The 17,276-nt window shown below is 41.7% G+C and overlaps 1 protein-coding gene across 2 annotated transcripts in view; it reads left to right on the forward strand.

The window, feature by feature from the left end:
* The window catches only part of FASTKD2 (FAST kinase domains 2), a 144,128-nt gene that overhangs the window by 14,372 nt on the left and 112,480 nt on the right, over positions 1 to 17,276 (forward strand). The window lies entirely within an intron of this gene.

The raw sequence follows: 17,276 nt of genomic DNA on the forward strand, positions 1-17,276 counted from the left end.
TTTGGACCTCACATCTCTTACATACAAAGTATAAAGAAGGAAGAACAGATTTTGCTCAAGTAACTTACGTTAAATATTTATAGATTAAGGAATCCTAAAATAAGTAAAACTGTTTTACCTTTGTCATCTAAAGGAAATGGGTTAGTACAAAAATATATTGTATATCTGCTATATATGAGAAAAGGCTAAAAGGTATGAAATAATAAATAGGAATTCATTTAGTGTGCTCATTTTTGTTTTTTATGAACGGTAAAAAACATAGTTATTCAAACATATTATATTGATATGATATGCAATACCTCTATAATAAAAGGCATAACTATCTAGTAATGATTTATCTTATCAATTAGGTGTGACATAATCAAATACTCCCAGTAACATAAATGAGTCAACTGCAGGTCAGCAAGATCATTTGTAAGGTAGATGCATAGCTAGATTTCTTAAAGGGAAAGTCTAGTAAAAATAAAACTGTCATAATTCAGATAGGGCATGCAATTTTAAACAATTTTCCCATTTACTTTTTTTCATCACATTTGGTTTGTCCTCCTAGTATTCTTTGTTGAAAGCTAAACCTAGGTAGGCTCATATGCTAATTTCTAAGCCCTTGAAGGCCGCTTCTTATCTCAGTGCATTTTGACAGTTTTCCCACAGTTAAACACTGTAGTTCATGTGTGCAATATAGATAACATTGTGCAACAATGTTATACCTCCACAGCAATGCATCTTTAAACATGTAATAATCCCCTTTGAATCAAGATCCCGAGCCACTCGATCAAGGCAGCTAGTAAACTGTCAGGAACACCATCTGGTCTCCATAGTCCATCGAATTTTGCTACAAATAGAATGCTCATAGCTAGGTTGGAGTAGATTTTCCAAAGTCATTTTATGGATTATCTCCTCTAATGCGAGTAGATCAAAATGAAAATCTGTAAACATGATGCAAGCACAATAACTATATCAGCTGTCCCATCCTTATTGCCAACCGTTAGCTCACAATCTGTATATGAACGCTGCCCAAGAACTGATGAGATGACAGCTGCCAAGATATGGTGAATCCATAATGCCCTGCAGCAGGGTGGATTTGATTTAAATGACTGATTTAAATCACTAGCCGTAAACTCGATTTAAATTAATGTAAATCATAGTTTTCTACATAAGTTTCATTTTTAGAATAATAATTTCTTCTGTTAAGTGTGATCAGTCCACGGGTCATCATTACTTCTGGGATATTACTCCTCCCCAACAGGAAGTGCAAGAGGATTCACCCAGCAGAGCTGCATATAGCTCCTCCCCTCTACGTCACTCCCAGTCATTCTCTTGCACCCAACGACTAGATAGGATGTGTGAGAGGACTATGGTGATTATACTTAGTTTTATATCTTCAATCAAAAGTTGGTTATTTTAAAATAGCACCGGAGTGTGTTATTATCTCTCTGGCAGAGTTTGAAGAAGAATCTACCAGAGTTTTTGTTATGATTTTAGCCGGAGTAGTTAAGATCATATTGCTGTTTCTCGGCCATCTGAGGAGAGGTAAACTTCAGATCAGGGGACAGCGGGCAGATGAATCTGCATAGAGGTATGTAGCAGTTTTTATTTTCTGACAATGGAATTGATGAGAAAATCCTGCCATACCGATATAATGTCATGTATGTATACTTTTCACTTCAGTATTCTGGGGAATGGTACTTCACTAGAATTACACTGTAAGAAATACATAAAGCTGTTTAATAACTAGAGATTATGTTTAACGTTTTTGCTGGAATGTAAAATCGTTTTCATTTGCTGAGGTACTGAGTGAATAAATGTTTGGGCACTATTTTTCCACTTGGCAGTTGCTTAGTCTGTTTTCTGACAGTTTCTGTTCTCCCTCACTGCTGTGTGTGAGGGGGAGGGGCCGTTTTTTGGCGCTTTTACTATGCATCAAATATTTCAGTCAGCAACTCATTGTATTCCCTGCATGATCCGGTTCATCTCTACAGAGCTCAGGGGTCTTCAAAACTTATTTTGAGGGAGGTAATTTCTCTCAGCAGAGCTGTGAGAATTATAGTTTGACTGAGATAAAAAACGTTTATTCTGTAATTTGTTTCCTGCTTTCAGAATTTGTTATCTTTGCTAATGGGATTAAACCTTTGCTAAAGTTGTGTTGTTTACAAGGATTGAGGCTATAACTTTTTCAATTTATTCTAATTGAATTGTATTTCCAAGTTGCAAGTTTATTTGCTAGTGTGTTAAACATGTCTGATTCAGAGGATGATACCTGTGTCATTTGTTGCAATGCCAAAGTGGAGCCCAATAGAAATTTATGTACTAACTGTATTGATGCTACTTTAAATAAAAATCAATCTGTACAAATTGAACAAATTTCACCAAACAACGAGGGGAGAGTTATGCCGACTAACTCGCCTCACGTGTCAGTACCTACATCTCCCGCTCAGAGGGAGGTGCGTGATATTGTAGCGCCGAGTACATCTGGGCGGCCATTACAAATCACATTACAGGATATGGCTACTGTTATGACTGAGGTTTTGGCTAAATTACCAGAACTAAGAGGTAAGCGTGATCACTCTGGGGTGAGAACAGAGTGCGCTGATAATATTAGGGCCATGTCAGACACTGCGTCACAGGTGGCAGAACATGAGGACGGAGAACTTCATTCTGTGGGTGACGGTTCTGATCCAAACAGACTGGATTCAGATATTTCAAATTTTAAATTTAAACTGGAAAACCTCCGTGTATTACTAGGGGAGGTGTTAGCGGCTCTGAATGATTGTAACACAGTTGCAATACCAGAGAAAATGTGTAGGTTGGATAAATATTTTGCGGTACCGACGAGTACTGAGGTTTTTCCTATACCTAAGAGACTTACTGAAATTGTTACTAAGGAGTGGGATAGACCCGGTGTGCCGTTCTCACCCCCTCCGATATTTAGAAAAATGTTTCCAATAGACGCCACCACAAGAGACTTATGGCAAACGGTCCCTAAGGTGGAGGGAGCAGTTTCTACCTTAGCTAAGCGTACCACTATCCCGGTGGAGGATAGCTGTGCTTTTTCAGATCCAATGGATAAAAAGTTAGAGGGTTACCTTAAGAAAATGTTTGTTCAACAAGGTTTTATATTGCAACCCCTTGCATGCATTGCGCCGATCACGGCTGCAGCGGCATTCTGGATTGAGTCTCTGGAAGAGAACATTGGTTCAGCTACTCTGGACGACATTACGGACAGGCTTAGAGTCCTTAAACTAGCTAATTCATTCATTTCGGAGGCCGTAGTACATCTTACTAAACTTACGGCGAAGAATTCAGGATTCGCCATTCAGGCACGCAGGGCGCTGTGGCTAAAATCCTGGTCAGCTGATGTTACTTCTAAGTCTAAATTGCTTAATATACCTTTCAAAGGGCAGACCTTATTCGGGCCCGGGTTGAAAGAGATTATCGCTGACATTACAGGAGGTAAAGGCCATGCCCTGCCTCAGGACAAAGCCAAAGCCAAGACTAGACAGTCTAATTTTCGTTCCTTTCGTAATTTCAAAGCAGGAGCAGCATCAACTTCCTCTGCACCAAAACAGGAAGGAGCTGTTGCTCGCTACAGACAAGGCTGGAAACCTAACCAGTCCTGGAACAAGGGCAAGCAGACTAGGAAACCTGCTGCTGCCCCTAAAACAGCATGAATTGAGGGCCCCCGATCTGGGATCGGATCTAGTGGGGGGCAGACTTTCTCTCTTCGCCCAGGCTTGGGCAAGAGATGTTCAGGATCCCTGGGCGCTAGAGATAATATCTCAGGGATACCTTCTGGACTTCAAATACTCTCCTCCAAGAGAGAGATTTCATCTGTCAAGATTGTCAACAATCCAGACAAAGAAAGAGGCGTTTCTACGCTGCGTACAAGAGCTCTTGTTAATGGGAGTAATCCATCCAGTTCCACGATCAGAACAGGGACAGGGGTTTTACTCAAATCTGTTTGTGGTTCCCAAAAAAGAGGGAACTTTCAGACCAATCCTGGACTTAAAGATCCTAAACAAATTCCTAAGAGTTCCATCGTTCAAGATGGAGACTATTCGGACAATTTTACCTATGATCCAAGAAGGTCAGTACATGACCACTGTAGATTTAAAAGATGCTTACCTTCACATACCGATTCACAAAGATCATTATCGGTACCTAAGGTTTGCCTTCCTAGACAGGCATTACCAGTTTGTGGCTCTTCCATTCGGATTGGCTACAGCTCCAAGAATCTTCACAAAGGTTCTGGGTGCTCTTCTGGCGGTACTAAGACCGCGGGGAATCTCGGTAGCTCCATACCTAGACGACATTCTGATACAAGCTTCAAGCTTTCAAACTGCCAAGTCTCATACAGAGTTAGTGCTGGCATTTCTAAGGTCACATGGATGGAAGGTGAACGAAAAGAAAAGTTCACTCGTTCCACTCACAAGAGTTCCCTTCCTGGGGACTCTTATAGATTCTGTAGAAATGAAGATTTACCTGACAGAGGACAGGCTAACAAGACTTCAAAGTGCTTGCCGCACCCTTCATTCCATTCAACACCCGTCAGTGGCTCAATGCATGGAGGTAATCTGCTTAATGGTAGCGGCAATGGACATAGTACCCTTTGCACGCTTACACCTCAGACCACTGCAACTGTGCATGCTAAGTCAGTGGAATGGGGATTACTCAGACTTGTCCCCTACTCTGAATCTGGATCAAGAGACCAGAAATTCTCTTCTATGGTGGCTTTCTCAGCCACATCTGTCCAGGGGGATGCCATTCAGCAGACCAGACTGGACAATTGTAACAACAGACGCCAGCCTTCTAGGTTGGGGTGCGGTCTGGAATTCTCTGAAGGCTCAGGGACAATGGAGTCAGGAGGAGAGTCTCCTGCCAATAAACATTCTGGAATTGAGAGCAGTTCTCAATGCCCTCCTGGCTTGGCCCCAGTTGACAACTCGGGGGTTCATCAGGTTTCAGTCGGACAACATCACGACTGTAGCTTACATCAACCATCAGGGAGGGACAAGAAGCTCCCTAGCTATGATGGAAGTATCAAAGATAATTCGCTGGGCAGAGTCTCACTCTTGCCACCTGTCAGCAATCCACATCCCGGGAGTGGAGAACTGGGAGGCGGATTTCTTAAGTCGTCAGACTTTTCATCCGGGGGAGTGGGAACTTCATCCGGAGGTCTTTGCCCAAATACTTCGACGTTGGGGCAAACCAGAGATAGATCTCATGGCGTCTCGACAGAACGCCAAGCTTCCTCGTTACGGGTCCAGATCCAGGGATCCAGGAGCAGTCCTGATAGATGCTCTGACAGCACCACCTTGGGACTTCAGGATGGCTTACGTGTTTCCACCCTTCCCGTTGCTTCCTCGATTGATTGCCAGAATCAAACAAGAGAGAGCATCAGTGATTCTAATAGCACCTGCGTGGCCACGCAGGACTTGGTATGCAGACCTGGTGGACATGTCATCCTGTCCACCTTGGTCTCTACCTCTGAAACAGGACCTTCTGATACAGGGTCCCTTCAAACATCAAAATCTAACTTCTCTGAAGCTGACTGCTTGGAAATTGAACGCTTGATTTTATCAAGACGTGGGTTTTCTGAGTCAGTTATTGATACCTTAATACAGGCTAGGAAACCTGTTACCAGAAAGATTTACCATAAGATATGGCGTAAATACCTATATTGGTGTGAATCCAAAGGGTTACTCTTGGAGTAAGGTTAGGATTCCTAGGATATTGTCTTTTCTACAAGAAGGTTTAGAAAAGGGTTTATCTGCTAGTTCTTTAAAGGGACAGATCTCAGCTCTGTCCATTCTGTTACACAAACGTCTGTCAGAAGTTCCTGACGTCCAGGCTTTTTGTCAGGCTTTGGCCAGGATTAAGCCTGTGTTTAAAACTGTTGCTCCACCATGGAGTTTAAACCTTGTTCTTAATGTTTTACAGGGCGTTCCGTTTGAACCCCTTCATTCCATTGATATAAAGTTGTTATCTTGGAAAGTTCTATTTTTAATGGCTATTTCCTCGGCTCGAAGAGTCTCTGAATTATCAGCCTTACATTGTGATTCTCCTTATTTGATTTTTCATTCGGATAAGGTAGTCCTGCGTACTAAACCTGGGTTCTTACCTAAGGTAGTTACTAACAGGAATATCAATCAAGAGATTGTTGTTCCTTCTTTATGCCCAAATCCTTCTTCAAAGAAGGAACGTCTACTGCACAACCTGGATGTAGTCCGTGCTCTAAAATTTTACTTACAGGCAACTAAGGAATTTCGACAAACGTCTTCTCTGTTTGTCATTTACTCTGGGCAGAGGAGAGGTCAAAAGGCTTCCGCTACCTCTCTTTCTTTTTGGCTTCGTAGCATAATTCGTTTAGCTTATGAGACTGCTGGACAGCAGCCTCCTGAAAGAATTACAGCTCATTCTACTAGAGCTGTGGCTTCCACTTGGGCCTTCAAGAATGAGGCCTCTGTTGAACAGATTTGCAAGGCTGCAACTTGGTCTTCGCTTCATACTTTTTCCAAATTTTACAAATTTGACACTTTTGCTTCATCGGAGGCTATTTTTGGGAGAAAGGTTCTTCAGGCAGTGGTTCCTTCTGTATAAAGAGCCTGCCTATCCCTCCCGTCATCCGTGTACTTTTGCTTTGGTATTGGTATCCCAGAAGTAATGATGACCCGTGGACTGATCACACTTAACAGAAGAAAACATAATTTATGCTTACCTGATAAATTCCTTTCTTCTGTAGTGTGATCAGTCCACGGCCCGCCCTGTTTTTAAGGCAGTTAAATATTTTTTAATTTATACTCCAGTCACCACTTCACCCTTGGCTTTTCCTTTCTCGTTGGTCCTTGGTCGAATGACTGGGAGTGACGTAGAGGGGAGGAGCTATATGCAGCTCTGCTGGGTGAATCCTCTTGCACTTCCTGTTGGGGAGGAGTAATATCCCAGAAGTAATGATGACCCGTGGACTGATCACACTACAGAAGAAAGGAATTTATCAGGTAAGCATAAATTATGTTTTTTCAGATTAATTTTCTAGGCATTTTAAATGCATACAAAGAGATAAGCGTTCTACCGGGAACGAACAACAGCTCAGTAGCTTGTTCTTTGGTGAGTTTCCACCTCGGAGCAGCCTCTTTTAGCCCAGTTGTCCTTGCCCAGTGTGCTTAGAGGAATATGGCTGCACGTCACTGATGAGGCCCACAGAAGGCCAAAATGATTGTCTGATATTTCGGGGCTGGACTGACTTTGCTCAGCGGGATCGGACTGATATACTTCAGGAAAGGTTTCCTCTGAGAAAAGCACAACTGGGCTAAAAGAGACTGCTACCTAGGTGGTAACTCAACATAGATCAAGGTACTGAGCCGGTGTTCGTTCCTGGTAGAGCGCTTCTTTTTGTATGCATTTCCAGGTATTTCAGAAAATTACTGATTTAGTGTTATACCATTAGAAATAGATAGATCATTTAAATTATTGGAGGTAAACTATCTCCAGTTTAATAGGTTCACATTTGATCACCTTTTCAGCTGTACGTTAGTGGAAGGATATAAATAAGGATTTCCTTAATAATAACAGTTTAAATAGTTTTATTTAGCTAAAACAATAACATTTCATTTCTTCTGTTATGTGTGATCAGTCCACGGGTCATCATTACTTCTGGGATATAACTCCTCCCCAACAGGAAATGCAAGAGGATTCACCCAGCAGAGCTGCATATAGCTCCTCCCCTCTACGTCAGTCCCAGTCATTCTCTTGCACCCAACGACTAGATAGGATGTGTGAGAGGACTATGGTGATTATACTTAGTTTTTATGACTTCAATCAAAAGTTTGTTATTTTACAATAGCACCGGAGCGTGTTATTACTTCTCTGGCAGAGTTTGAGGAAGAATCTACCAGAGTTTTTTACTATGATTTTAACCGGAGTAGTTAAGATCATATTGCTGTTCTCGGCCATCTGAGGGAGGTAAAATCTTCAGATCAGGGGACAGCGGGCAGATGAATCTGCATTGAGGTATGTAGCAGTTTTTATTTTCTGAATGGAATTGATGAGAAAATCCTGCCATACCGTTATAATGACATGTATGTATACACTTCAGTATTCTGGGGATGGTATTTCACCGGAACTACTCTGTTAAAAGTCACTAATCCTTTTAATAAGTATTTATCATGTTAAACGTTTTTGCTGGAATGTAGAATCGTTTACATTTCTGAGGTACTGAGTGAATAAATATTTGGGCATTATTTTCCACTTGGCAGTTGTTTGGTTTTAATTGTGACAGTTTCGTTTCTCTTCACTGCTGTGTATGAGGGAGGGGCCGTTTTTGGCGCTCTTTGCTACGCATCAAAAAATTCCAGTCAGTTACTCTTATATTTCCTGCATGATCCGGTTCATCTCTGACAGATCTTAGGGGTCTTCAAACTTCTTTGGAGGGAGGTAGATTCTCTCAGCAGAGCTGTGAGAATTTTATATTGACTGTGAATAAAAACGTTGCTCTATAATTTTTATGTCAAATTTAATTATTGTTATTTTACTAATGGGAACAAACCTTTGCTAAAAGTTGTGTTGTTTTAAAGTTTGATGCTATAACTGTTTTTCAGTTCATTGTTTCAACTGTCATTTAATCGTTTAGTACCTCTTTGAGGCACAGTACGTTTTTGCTAAAAAAGATTATAACCAAGTTGCAAGTTTATTGCTAGTGTGTTAAACATGTCTGACTCAGAGGAAGATATCTGTGTCATTTGTTCCAATGCCAAGGTTGAGCCCAATAGAAATTTATGTACTAACTGTATTGATGCTACTTTAAATAAAAGTCAATCTGTACAATTTGAACAAATTTCACCAAACAGCGAGGGGAGAGTTATGCCGACTAACTCGCCTCACGCGGCAGTACCTGCATCTCCCGCCCGGGAGGTGCGTGATATTATGGCGCCTAATACATCTGGGCGGCCATTACAGATAACATTACAAGATATGGCTACTGTTATGACTGAAGTTTTGTCTAAATTACCAGAACTAAGAGGCAAGCGTGATCACTCTGGGGTGAGAACAGAGTGCGCTGACAATACTAGGGCCATGTCTGATACTGCGTCACAGCTTGCAGAGCATGAGGACGGAGAGCTTCATTCTGTAGGTGACGGTTCTGATCCAAACAGATTGGATTCAGATATTTCAAATTTTAAATTTAAATTGGAGAACCTCCGTGTATTACTAGGGGAGGTCTTAGCAGCTCTCAATGATTGTAACACCGTTGCAATACCAGAGAAACTGTGTAGGTTGGATAAATACTTTGCGGTACTGACGTTTTTCCTATACCTAAGAGACTAACTGAAATTGTTACTAAGGAGTGGGATAGACCCGGTGTGCCGTTCTCACCCCCTCCAATATTTAGAAAGATGTTTCCAATAGACACCACCACTCGGGACTTATGGCAAACGGTCCCTAAGGTGGAGGGAGCAGTTTCTACTTTAGCTAAGCGTACCACTATCCCGGTGGAGGATAGCTGTGCTTTTTCAGATCCAATGGATAAAAAATTAGAGGGTTACCTTAAGAAAATGTTTGTTCAACAAGGTTTTATATTGCAACCCCTTGCATGTATCGCGCCGATTACGGCTGCGGCAGCATTTTGGATTGAGTCTCTGGAAGAGAACCTTAGTTCATCTACGCTAGACGACATTACGGACAGGCTTAGAGTCCTTAAACTAGCTAATTCATTCATTTCGGAGGCCGTAGTACATTTAACCAAACTTACGGCTAAGAACTCAGGATTCGCCATACAGGCACGTAGGGCGCTGTGGCTAAAATCCTGGTCAGCTGATGTTACTTCTAAGTCCAAATTACTTAATATACCTTTCAAGGGGCAGTCTTTATTTGGGCCCGGTTTGAAAGAAATTATCGCTGACATTACAGGAGGTAAGGGCCACGCCCTACCTCAAGACAAAGCCAAAGCTAAGGCTAGACAGTCTAATTTTCGTCCCTTTCGGAATTTCAAAACAGGAGCAGCATCAACCTCCACTGCACCAAAACAGGAGGGAGCTGTTGCTCGTTACAGGCAAGGCTGGAAGCCTAACCAGTCCTGGAACAAGAGCAAGCAGGCCAGGAAACCTGCTGCTGCCCCAAAGACAGCATGAACCGAGAGCCCCCGATCCGGGACCGGATCTAGTGGGGGGCAGACTTTCTCTCTTCGCCCAGGCCTGGGCAAGAGATGTTCAGGATCCCTGGGCGCTAGAGATCATATCTCAGGGATACCTTCTAGACTTCAAATTATCTCCCCCAAGAGGGAGATTTCATCTGTCAAGATTGTCAACAAACCAGATAAAGAAAGAAGCGTTTCTACGCTGTGTACAAGATCTGTTATTAATGGGAGTGATCCATCCGGTTCCGCGGTCGGAACAGGGACAAGGGTTCTACTCAAACCTGTTTGTGGTTCCCAAAAAAGAGGGAACTTTCAGGCCAATCTTAGATTTAAAGATTCTAAACAAATTCCTAAGAGTTCCATCGTTCAAAATGGAAACTATTCGGACAATCTTACCCATGATCCAAAAGGGTCAGTACATGACCACAGTGGATTTAAAAGATGCTTACCTTCACATACCGATTCACAAAGATCATCACCGGTATCTAAGGTTTGCCTTCTTAGACAGGCACTACCAGTTTGTAGCTCTCCCATTCGGATTGGCTACGGCTCCAAGAATCTTCACAAAGGTTCTGGGTGCCCTTCTGGCGGTACTAAGACCGCGAGGGATTTCGGTAGCTCCGTACCTAGACGACATTCTAATACAAGCTTCAAGCTTTCAAACTGCCAAGTCTCATACAGAGTTAGTTCTGGCATTTCTAAGGTCGCATGGATGGAAAGTGAACGAAAAGAAGAGTTCTCTTTTTCCTCTCACAAGGGTTCCATTCTTGGGGACTCTTATAGATTCTGTAGAAATGAAGATTTACCTGACAGAAGACAGGTTAACAAAGCTTCAAAATGCATGCCGTGTCCTTCATTCCATTCAACACCCGTCAGTAGCTCAATGCATGGAGGTGATCGGCTTAATGGTAGCGGCAATGGACATAGTACCTTTTGCACGCCTACACCTCAGACCGCTGCAATTGTGCATGCTAAGTCAGTGGAATGGGGATTACTCAGATTTGTCCCCTACTCTGAATCTGAATCAAGAGACCAGAAATTCTCTTCTATGGTGGCTTTATCGGCCACACCTGTCCAGGGGGATGCCATTCAGCAGGCCAGACTGGACAATTGTAACAACAGACGCCAGCCTACTAGGTTGGGGCGCTGTCTGGAATTCTCTGAAGGCTCAGGGACTATGGAATCAGGAGGAGAGTCTCCTTCCAATAAACATCCTGGAATTGAGAGCAGTTCTCAATGCCCTTCTGGCTTGGCCCCAATTAACAACTCGGGGGTTCATCAGGTTTCAGTCGGACAACATCACGACTGTAGCTTACATCAACCATCAGGGAGGGACAAGAAGCTCCCTAGCAATGATGGAAGTATCAAAGATAATTCGCTGGGCAGAGTCTCACTCTTGCCACCTGTCAGCAATCCACATCCCGGGAGTGGAGAACTGGGAGGCGGATTTCTTGAGTCGCCAGACTTTTCATCCGGGGGAGTGGGAACTTCATCCGGAGGTCTTTGCCCAAATACTTCGACGTTGGGGCAAACCAGAGATAGATCTCATGGCGTCTCGCCAGAACGCCAAACTTCCTCACTACGGGTCCAGATCCAGGGATCCGGGAGCGGTTCTGATAGATGCTTTGACAGCACCTTGGAACTTCGGGATGGCTTATGTGTTTCCACCCTTCCCGCTGCTTCCTCGATTGATTGCCAAAATCAAACAGGAGAGAGCATCAGTGATTCTAATAGCGCCTGCATGGCCACGCAGGACTTGGTATGCAGATCTAGTGGACATGTCATCCTGTCCGCCTTGGTCTCTACCTCTAAGACAGGACCTTCTGATACAGGGTCCATTCAAACATCAAAATCTAACTTCTCTGAAGCTGACTGCTTGGAAATTGAACGCTTGATTTTATCAAAACGTGGTTTTTCTGAGTCGGTTATTGATACCCTGATACAGGCTAGGAAGCCTGTTACCAGAAGGATTTACCATAAAATATGGCGTAAATACCTATACTGGTGCGAATCCAAAGGTTACTCCTGGAGTAAGGTTAGGATCGCTAGGATATTGTCCTTTCTACAAGAAGGTTTAGAAAAGGGTTTATCAGCTAGTTCATTAAAGGGACAGATTTCAGCTCTGTCCATCTTGTTACACAGGCGTCTGTCAGAAAATCCAGACGTCCAGGCCTTTTGTCAGGCTTTAGTTAGAATCAAGCCTGTGTTTAAAGCTGTTGCTCCGCCATGGAGTTTAAACTTAGTTCTTAACGTTTTACAGGGTGTTCCGTTTGAACCCCTTCATTCCATTGATATAAAATTGTTATCTTGGAAAGTTCTGTTTTTAATGGCTATTTCCTCGGCTCGAAGAGTCTCTGAGTTATCAGCCTTACATTGTGATTCTCCTTATCTGATTTTTCACTCAGACAAGGTAGTTCTGCGTACTAAACCTGGGTTCTTACCTAAGGTAGTCACTAACAGGAATATCAATCAAGAGATTGTTGTTCCATCCTTGTGTCCAAATCCTTCTTCAAAGAAGGAACGGCTTCTACACAATCTGGATGTAGTTCGTGCCCTCAAGTTCTACTTGCAGGCAACTAAAGATTTTCGCCAAACTTCTTCCCTGTTTGTCGTTTATTCTGGACAGGGGAGAGGTCAAAAAGCTTCTGCTACCTCTCTCTCCTTTTGGCTTCGTAGCATAATACGTTTAGCCTATGAGACTGCTGGACAGCAGCCTCCTGAAAGAATTACAGCTCACTCCACTAGAGCTGTGGCTTCCACTTGGGCCTTTAAGAATGAGGCCTCTGTTGAACAGATTTGCAAGGCTGCAACTTGGTCTTCGCTTCATACTTTTTCCAAATTTTACAAATTTGACACTTTTGCTTCTTCGGAGGCTATTTTTGGGAGAAAGGTTCTTCAGGCGGTGGTTCCTTCTGTATAATGAGCCTGCCTATCCCTCCCGTCATCCGTGTACTTTTGCTTTGGTATTGGTATCCCAGAAGTAATGATGACCCGTGGACTGATCACACATAACAGAAGAAAACATAATTTATGCTTACCTGATAAATTCCTTTCTTCTGTTGTGTGATCAGTCCACGGCCCGCCCTGTTTTAAGGCAGGTAAATATCTTTTAAATTATACTTCAGTCACCACTTCACCCTTGGTTACTCCTTTCTCGTTGATTCTTGGTCGAATGACTGGGACTGACGTAGAGGGGAGGAGCTATATGCAGCTCTGCTGGGTGAATCCTCTTGCATTTCCTGTTGGGGAGGAGTTATATCCCAGAAGTAATGATGACCCGTGGACTGATCACACAACAGAAGAAAGGAATTTATCAGGTAAGCATAAATTATGTTTTTTAATGCTTGTCCTTCCCTCCTCACACTTAGGTCCTTGTTCAGATTTATTCCTCTCCTAGCAATCTTCTTTTTATTGAGCTTCTTGAAACAGAGTTGATTATGTGTACATAGATTTGCAGGGGAACAACAGCATTACAGGGACAGTAAAGTAAAAACTAAAACTTTAATAATTCAGATGGAGCATGCAATTGTAAACCACACTCCAATTTACTCCTCTTATCTAACTTGCTTTATTCTCTTAGTATCCATTGTTGAAAAGCATGCATAGGTAAGCTCAGAAGCAATGCACTACTGTAAGCTAGCTGCTTGTCACTGGCTCACCCAATGTGTTCACCCAGTAGAGCGTTGCTCTCCAACAAAGGATACCAAGTGAATGATGCAAATTTGATTAAAGAAGTTAATCTGAAAATTGTATTCTCTATCTAAATCATGGAATAAAAATGTTGGGTTTATGTCCCATTTTAGGTTCTATTTCTCAACTCTGTATGTTTATTTTATAGAATGTTTTTTCGCTGTGAAGAAGCATGTTATTTCTGCAGACACAAATTCATAGTTTTGAGAACTATAAAACCAAGAATATGTGAGATTATCTTCTAGACCAGTGTTTCCCAAACCCAGTCCTCAGGACCCTTACTCAGGCCAGATATTCATTATATCTTAACAAGAGCACAGGTGAAACAATCAGCTCACCCATCAGCTGATTATTTCACCTATTCTCTAGTTAAGATATAATGAATATCTGGCCTTAGTAAGGCTCTTGGGGACTGGGTTTGGGAAACATTGTTTCTTTCATGTAATTAGCAAGAGTCCATGAGCTAGTGACGTATGGGATATACATTCCTACCAGGAGGGGCAAAGTTTCCCAAACCTCAAAATGCCTATAAATACACCCCTCACCACACCCACAATTCAGTTTTACAAACTTTGCCTCCGATGGAGGTGGTGAAGTAAGTTTGTGCTAGATTCTACGTTGATATGCGCTCCGCAGCAAGTTGGAGCCCGGTTTTCCTCTCAGCGTGCAGTGAATGTCAGAGGGATGTGAGGAGAGTATTGCCTATTTGAATGCAGTGATCTCCTTCTACGGGGTCTATTTCATAGGTTCTCTGTTATCGGTCGTAGAGATTCATCTCTTACCTCCCTTTTCAGATCGACGATATACTCTTATATATACCATTACCTCTGCTGATTCTCGTTTCAGTACTGGTTTGGCTTTCTACAAACATGTAGATGAGTGTCCTGGGGTAAGTAAATCTTATTTTCTGTGACACTCTAAGCTATGGTTGGGCACTTTGTTTATAAAGTTCTAAATATATGTATTCAAACATTTATTTGCCTTGACTCAGAATGTTCAACTTTCCTTATTTTCAGACAGTCAGTTTCATATTTGGGATAATGCATTTGATTTAATCATTTTTTTCTTACCTTCAAAAATTTGACTTTTTTCCCTGTGGGCTGTTAGGCTCGCGGGGGCTGAAAATGCTTCATTTTATTGCGTCATTCTTGGTGCGGACTTTTTTGGCGCAAAAATTCTTTTCCGTTTCCGGCGTCATACGTGTCGCCGAAAGTTGCGTCATTTTTTGACGTTATTTTGCGCCAAAGATGTCGGCGTTCCGGATGTGGCGTCATTTTGGCGCCAAAAAGCATTTAGGCGCCAAATAATGTGGGCGTCTTATTTGGCGCTAAAAAATATGGGCGTCGCTTTTGTCTCCACATTATTTAAGTCTCATTTTTCATTGCTTCTGGTTGCTAGAAGCTTGTTTTTTGGCATTTTTTCCCATTCCTGAAACTGTCATTTAAGGAATTTGATCAATTTTGCTTTATATGTTGTTGTTTTTTCTCTTACATATTGCAAGATGTCTCACGTTGCATCTGAGTCAGAAGATACTACAGGAAAATCGCTGTCTAGTGCTGGATCTACCAAAGCTAAGTGTATCTGCTGTAAACTTTTGGTAGCTATTCCTCCAGCTGTTGTTTGTATTGATTGTCATGACAAACTTGTTAATGCAGATAATATTTCCTTTAGTTAAGTACCATTGCCTGTTGCAGTTCCTTCAACATCTAAGGTGCAGAATGTTCCTGATAACATAAGAGATTTTGTTTCTGAATCCATCAAGAAGGCTATGTCTGTTATTTCTCCTTCTAGTAAACGTAAAAATCTTTTAAAACTTCTCTCCCTACAGATGAATTTTTAAATGAACATCATCATTCTGATTCTGATAACTCTTCTGGTTCAGAGGATTCTGTCTCAGAGGTTGATGCTGATAAATCTTCATATTTATTTAAAATGGAATTTATTCGTTCTTTACTTAAAGAAGTTCTAATTGCTTTAGAAATAGAGGATTCTGGTCCTCTTGATACTAATTCTAAACGTTTGGATAAGGTATTTAAATCTCCTGTGGTTATTCCAGAAGTTTTTCCTGTTCCTAATGCTATTTCTGCAGTAATTTCCAAAGAATGGGATAAATTGGGTAATTCATTTACTCCCTCTAAACGTTTTAAGCAATTATATCCTGTGCCGTCTGACAGATTAGAATTTTGGGACAAAATCCCTAAAGTTGATGGGGCTATTTCTACCCTTGCTAAACGTACTACTATTCCTACGTCAGATGGTACTTCGTTTAAGGATCCTTTAGATAGGAAAATTGAGTCCTTTCTAAGAAAAGCTTATCTGTGTTCAGGTAATCTTCTTAGACCTGCTATATCTTTGGCTGATGTTGCTGCAGCTTCAACCTTTTGGTTGGAAACCTTAGCGCAACAAGTAACACATCATGATTCTCATGATATTATTATTCTTCTTCAGCATGCTAATAATTTTATTTGTGATGCCATCTTTGATATTATCAGAGTTGATGTCAGGTTTATGTCTCTAGCTATTTTAGCTAGAAGAGCTTTATGGCTTAAGACTTGGAATGCTGATATGGCTTCTAAATCAACTCTACTTTCCATTTCTTTCCAGGGTAACAAATTATTTGGTTCTCAGTTGGATTCTATTATTTCAACTGTTACTGGTGGGAAAGGAACTTTTTTACCACAGGATAAAAAATCTAAGGGTAAAAACAGAGCTAATAATCGTTTTCGTTCCTTTCGTTTCAACAAAGAACAAAAACCTGATCCTTCATCCTCAGGAGCAGTTTCAGTTAGGAAACCATCTCCAATCTGGAATAAATCCAAGCCAGCCAGAAAGGCAAAGCCTGCTTCTAAGTCCACATGAAGGTGCGGCCCTCATTCCAGCTCAGCTGGTAGGGGGCAGGTTACGTTTTTTCAAAGAAATTTGGATCAATTCTGTTCACAATCTTTGGATTCAGATCATTGTTTCAGAAGGGTACAGAATTGGTTTCAAGATGAGACCTCCTGCAAAGAGATTTTTTCTTTCCCGTGTCCCAGTAAATCCAGTAAAAGCTCAAGCATTTCTGAATTGTGTTTCAGATCTAGAGTTGACTGGAGTAATTATGCCAGTTCCAGTTCAGGAACAGGGGATGGGGTTTTTATTCAAATCTCTTCATTGTACCAAAGAAGGAGAATTCCTTCAGACCAGTTCTGGATCTAAAAATATTGAATCGTTATGTAAGGATACCAACGTTCAAGATGGTAACTGTAAGGACTATTTTGCCTTTTGTTCAGCAAGGGAATTATATGTCCACAATAGATTTACAGGATGCATATCTGCATATTCCGATTCATCCGGGTCATTATCGGTTCCTGAGATTCTCTTTTCTGGACAAGCATTACCAGTTTGTGGCTCTGCCGTTTGGCCTTGCTACAGCTCCAAGAATTTTTACAAAGGTTCTCGGTGCCCTTCTGTCTGTAAT

This window comes from Bombina bombina, chromosome 1, assembly GCF_027579735.1.
Source record: "Bombina bombina isolate aBomBom1 chromosome 1, aBomBom1.pri, whole genome shotgun sequence".
In the NCBI taxonomy this organism is placed as follows: Eukaryota; Metazoa; Chordata; class Amphibia; order Anura; family Bombinatoridae; genus Bombina; species Bombina bombina.